The sequence below is a fragment of the Aptenodytes forsteri genome, unplaced genomic scaffold, assembly GCF_000699145.1.
Source record: "Aptenodytes forsteri isolate BGI_AS27 unplaced genomic scaffold, ASM69914v1 Scaffold257, whole genome shotgun sequence".
Classification (NCBI taxonomy): domain Eukaryota; kingdom Metazoa; phylum Chordata; class Aves; order Sphenisciformes; family Spheniscidae; genus Aptenodytes; species Aptenodytes forsteri.
In genome coordinates this window covers 7,865,410-7,871,707 of record NW_008795194.1, presented here as the reverse complement: position 1 = coordinate 7,871,707, position 6,298 = coordinate 7,865,410, and positions in this window count along the sequence as shown.

Genomic DNA, 6,298 nt, shown 5'->3' with positions numbered 1-6,298 from the left:
CCATCAGAATCTGTCCTCTTGTGAGAGACTTTTAGTTCCTAATGAATTGCAAAGACAGCAGGACTGATTGTCAGAAATCTTATCTTTCATGTATGTCTTTATATTTATTTCTATTTGGTGCTGTGTTCAATACTATCAGGAGCCATGCCTTTGAGTATGAATGTATCGATTAACTGTTTCCTCCCAGCTAACATCCCAAATAAAAAGGTAAGGAGTAACTCTATCCATTTAAAAAATATTTTTCTCTCTTTTCTGGCAGAGGGAGGAAAAGGGAAGGGAAGGGAAGGGAAGGGAAGGGAAGGGAAGGGAAGGATTCCAAAATATGTTGAAATCCTCACACATGCAAAAATGTGGATGACGAAAAAGAAGAGTGGGTGAGACAAAGAGGACAGATGGCAGTAGTTTTTGATATCTAACCTTCTTTTCAACACCTAATTAACTTACTATGTATCTTGCCAAGAGATTCTGAAAACTTGCAATCAGGGGGCAATGTGGATCAATGAGATGGATACACAAGTAACAGCAAGGGGTGGTTTGGAAAAACATAAAACTTGGCTAATTTACTGCATGAATTACAAGACTGAAGAAATACGAAATGACTAGCAGAACATATATTTCAACTACACACCTGAAATGAAAGTGCTTATAAAGTGTAAGATGACTCCTCTATATCTTTTTCTTTTTCTTCCTCTCAAGATGTCAAATTTCTTCATAAGTCATACATTTTTCATGAATGGGAGTTATGTTAGATTCAAGATATTGTTTGTTATGTTATATATATACTATTAAACCAAATGGAGAAACTTGCATGACTAGTAATAGATATGAATGTGATAAAATAGGAAGAGTAGATGTGTTTGCCAAACTAAGATGAGGAAGAGACTTCAGAAGACACTCTAAAGAAAGAAAAAGGAAAACGACAACAAAACAAGAAAAGATTGCATGATACTTTAATTATGCAGCTAACTGCAAACAAATAAATGGTGACATAGATTAAGTAAACCATCAATATTTATTCAAGAAGGATGGAAAAGAGGTTGGAATTCTGCTATAGCTTCCTTAAGTCTCCCTGTTAGCCTTGTATATATAAAGACATATCTGTAGTGAGATGACTCTATCACAAGCAACTTTAATTACTTAAAATAATTACCTATTAACATACTTGACTTCACAGTATAGACTAGAGAACAAATTATCCCGTTAAAAGTAGATCCAGCGTATTTCTTGCCATGATAGTTGACAGATTTCTCCACCAATTAGTCACTGAGGAAATGCAAGGGTTAGTGCTGTTTTATGTATAGTTCTAGTAAGCAGCAGGGTTGTATAGAAGAAAGCCACTTGGAGAAATAAAACCTTGTACTGAAAAAGCATGGATTGCCTGTGTTTAAATGTGTGAAACACTAAACACAAGACAAGTCTGTAAACAATGTTTTCAATATTAAGAGAAGAGACTGAAGAAATAAGGATAACTGACTGATACGAAAAAAAGAATAGAGACTGTATGAAAATGAAAACCTTAAAAAGGCTGCTGGAAAATATAGTGGGAAATCAGTATAGATAGTTACATGTTAAAGGTCTGAAAACATTAGGATAAAGTAAAAATGTCTAGTAACTACATTAGACCTTACAAAAAAATTAACACAAGTGATAAAGGGATCTTTACCGAAATTAAAAAGCAGGCCATAGTGGAATTGGCAATGCAGTAAGACAAAAACTAATGTTAACTTTAAAAGGGCACAGAATCATATGAATAATTTTCAACTTAGACAACGATGCAGATCATGGATCAGAAGGTTAGATGGCTGATGGAGATGTGCAAATCAAGACAGAAATTACTGTTATCTGGACAATGCCAAAATGTAAAAGCTATGCTGATAAAGACGTAATTCTGGGAGTGATCTTGTCCCTCAGACTGCGTTCTGAAGAGTTGCCTATGTTTACATAGTTCAGAGTTACTTAATCCAGAGCGGATGGGCTGTATCCACATTTTGTAATATTTGGCCTAAACTGCTTCTGGGGCACATCTAGCAGCCCTAAAACATATGGGGTTTTGATCAAAGAGCATAGATGGTGTAAATGCTGTGCCGTGATAAAACTTTTACATCATGCTGTTGAGGGGATGTGACAGATGCACTGGGCACTGCTATGAGGTTACGTAGAACATGTAGGAGAGGGATATATGAAGATCAAAGGTGTTTTAGAATAATGGTAAATGACTCTGTGAGAAAAAGCATTTTTGAGGGAGCTAAGCCTGGCATGGACCATACTGCTTATAATAGCCCTTCCTCCTCTGAGCTACATCCAGAACTTCATCTGGCTTTCACCTTAAAAAAAACCCATTATTTTTTTCCATACAGAAATCTCAGGAGTGATCCAACACATACCTGTGGATAATCAGAGTGTCAATTAATTGGCAATATTAATATATTCAGATGATTATACACATGCAGATTAAGGGGGCTGGTAATGTCCATGTCTGAATGCAAGAAGAAATTGAAAAGATATAGGAAATTTCAAGTCTGATAGAAAATATTCTTAATGATTGTATCAATTTTTTAGAATAGAACCGTATCTATCCCTTCAGAATAACAATTATTAGATCTGTTTAAGTAAGCAAGAAAAACAGCACAAAAATGAAAGATCTTGTATGCAATAATAAATAGCAAAAAAATGTTATTAGAAATGGTCAGCTTATCTACTGGTGATGACATATGATCTAGAGGCATCAGTAAACCATTAATGAGATGTGATCATGCACAAACAATTGTGTCCATAGTATCTATCAGGCAATGAACTGCCAAAGAAATAGAGAAAAGTGTAACAAAGCCACTGGTAAGATCTTTTATGTAGTGCCATGCACAGTTCTAGTTGACTGTGTTCAAGAGAAGAGCATTCATACTGGAAGATGTTACAGCAGGGGACTACCAGAATGGACAAAGTAGAAGATCTGTTTTACAAAAGGAAAGGCTTTTTTGGCTTAAGAAACATAAGAGTTAAAACAAATTGATCTTCATAAATACCCTGAAGTTATAAACACCAAGTTGAAAGAAGACATATTTAAAGTAAGTGTTGGGACAAGAATAAATTAGCTTAATCTGGTCCTGGCATAAAAACAAAAGGTTCCTGATTTTCAGAAGCACAAGGCCTGTCTCAGTCACCCTATAACAAGAAACCCAACTGGCTTCAACGTCTTAGGAAATGGAATAATGATACGTTTTTCCTGACACAGCAGTATCTGGATATGGACCTGATAACATCAACATCTTTTTCCATCTCTTTTAATCCTATTTCTTATGATTTTAATTTAGGGATAAAGAATATGGATTTTTTTTTTTAATACATTTGGTGACTGTAAAGCTATTGTGTAGACAGATGCAATATAAAGAATTGGAGTATGGATTAATGTTACAAGGCAGGTGATGTGATTAATGAGCCACTTTTCCATTTATCATTGACAGCATATGTAGGTAGATTCATAGAGATATAGATCACATAGACATACATAACACATACACATATGGAATATATATAATATTGTCAGATATTATTTTAATAAATTTGATAATCTAAAACATTACTGTTTATATTTGGAGAGAAGGTGATGGAGGAATATGTAATGATAAAAAAAAGATGATGAAAGAAATTGCGATGGCAAAACTGATCATTTTGAAAAAGAATATAACTTTTTTTTCTGATTTGCAGTTCAGGCACATTTTTATAAGTAATTTGGAAGATTTCAGAAGGAAGATTTAGGAATCTAGATATATCCTTCAAAAGCTAAATCATATCCTTGACATTTAATTTTATCTTCCATTTTCCAGTTCCTGTTACATAATATATCCATATTTTTAAGTAATATTACACACAATACATTTTTCCTTCCATTTTTTATATATGTAAATAGAAGAGTGATTCATTTTTATAACTTCTTCTTGTTATTTTACTGAAAAGGAACTGGCTTAAAACGATACCAGTCTTCTCTCACAAAAATTTCTTCACACAGTTTCTAGCATATGTAGGATTAATCTTGTTGTATTGACTTCATGTTCCTGGAAGAAAGAGAACCTAGGAAGACCACTTACTTTTCGTCTATATTTCCATATCAGTAGTCTGGTCCAGTTACTCCCAAAGTGAATGCGAGTTTTGTGATTTATCTCAAAGACAATAGAATCTGTTATTCGAGTATGACACTTCCTTAAGAATGAATTCAGTTAGTTTTTCTTATGTCTTTGCAAGAATTCAAATGCATTATTTTTATGACGCAACTACATCAGGAACTACCTAAATAAACACCTAATATCTCAGTAACCACTATGATCAAATGCACTTGCTCATCTAAGGATGTGTTATGGAATAGCAACTGCTGTAGTCATGTCCTCGTGCCCTAAGCTGGCAAAGCTACACATGGATCTATCACATGGATGTTGGTTTTTTTTCCTACCATGAACTACCCTTGTAAACACATAACACAGATAATGCTCACGAATGCCTACTATTCATCAGCCCTAAACAGTAAGTATCTGAGTAGTAAAAAAAAAAAAAAAATTCTAAAACATGGTGAGTCATCAAAAACTGAAGTAACACCTTCATGGATAATAGAAAAAATGTATGCTATCTGGTCCATATTGGACCTTACTGGCTCGATGAATTCTTAAGTTACTGTTGTCAAAATTAGTATGACTTAAACTAGACCAATGTTTGGTGCTTCTCTGTTACTGTTGTTCACTAACGATATTTCCAGCTTCTTAATACCTCACAATCTCTTTGAAGAGGTATTGAACCATCATTCATCCAAAGAACTCTATCATTTTTACAAAAGGATGCAGAAGTAGGAAAGATGTAGAAGTTCTTTAAAGTTAGGTTTAGGGAGTGTGATTAATTTTTTGGCCAGAAACGTGAAAGAAATTGCAGGCGAAAAGGGTTAACAGCAAGTCTGTAATAAATTTTTGCAAGTAAAAATGTCATCTGGATACAACTTCAGGGGTGGATGGAGAACCACTGAAAGAAAACTTAAATAACATAGTGTAATTTTTAGGAGATTTGATCTCCTGAGCTGGAATTTCCAGATGGCCTAACTAAATTAGGATCTCAAACTCTACAGAAGGTCTCCAGCACCCTGAAGAAGTGCTTTTGAAAATATCATCTTTGGATTTTATACAGTAAGAAGATATTTTAGAACAACCATAATATAAAACATTTTGTTATTAGAAAGGTGCACAATCTTCAAAAGGAAAGGTGAAGCTTTCACTTGTCTCATTCCTTAATCACATTTTGGTGCACACTGCGTTACATTTGTTTGAAGTATTATTGCTTAATGTCATCCTTCAAGTATGGGAACATCTCTAAAAGCCTTTTTCACATTTTAGAAATTGTGTTTATTCCCTACAACTACTTTCTTTAACTCTAGGAAACTGCTAAGAGTGAGAGAAGCTGTCTTGCATGACCTCCGGAAGGAGTGAGGCAGATTCCTCAAATGCTTTAGATAGAATCAAGTGGTGATAACTAGATTAGGTTGTAAATTTTCGGTTTCAGCATCAGTCTGTCAGAAATGGCTGAGTCAAAAAAGCAAAACATTTCATGAAAATACGCTGCTTTCAAAAAATCTTCTAACAAAGGGTAGGCAGGGTTCTGACATAGCCCTGCTCTGTTTTCTGCTAGCTCACACCAGCCAGAGGGGCATCAGGCTCTGGAGGGGCATCAGGCTCTGGGATTTCACAGCCCAATACTGCCAATATTTTCAGCATAAGGTACCCAGGCTCTTAATAACCAAAATCTTCCAGGTAAATTGGCAACTCCATTCCAAAAATGTAGGTCAAAGCAGAAAAAAACCCCGAGACCAGCACTGAGACAAATTTTGGCACCTTTGGTGTCTCTAGGCACTGAGCAGTCTATGCAACAGGACTGTTCTAGAGTAATGGACTTCAAAAACCTGAGGGAGCTGCTCAACAGATCTAATCATCTAGGCAAAAATCAGGTTCAGTTCAGATCCATGAGAACACAATTTCAATCAGGACTTCTTAAATGAAAGATTTATAGCATTTCACAGCAATTTTTTTTTCAAGTATGAATTCCAGACCAGAGCAAACAAATACTGAAATTTTGAAAATGTTTATAAACTGGAACTTTCAGCTGTTTTTTTTTTTCTTAATTCTAGATTTTATTATTTCTTTCAATTTTGCCCTTTAACATTTCTTTATTTTGATCAGATTTACAGTTTAAAGGATGACCATGACAATAACTTCCTTTCTAGAAAAAAAAAATATTAAAAATATATATTGTCAGAAATGCACAGGAGAGA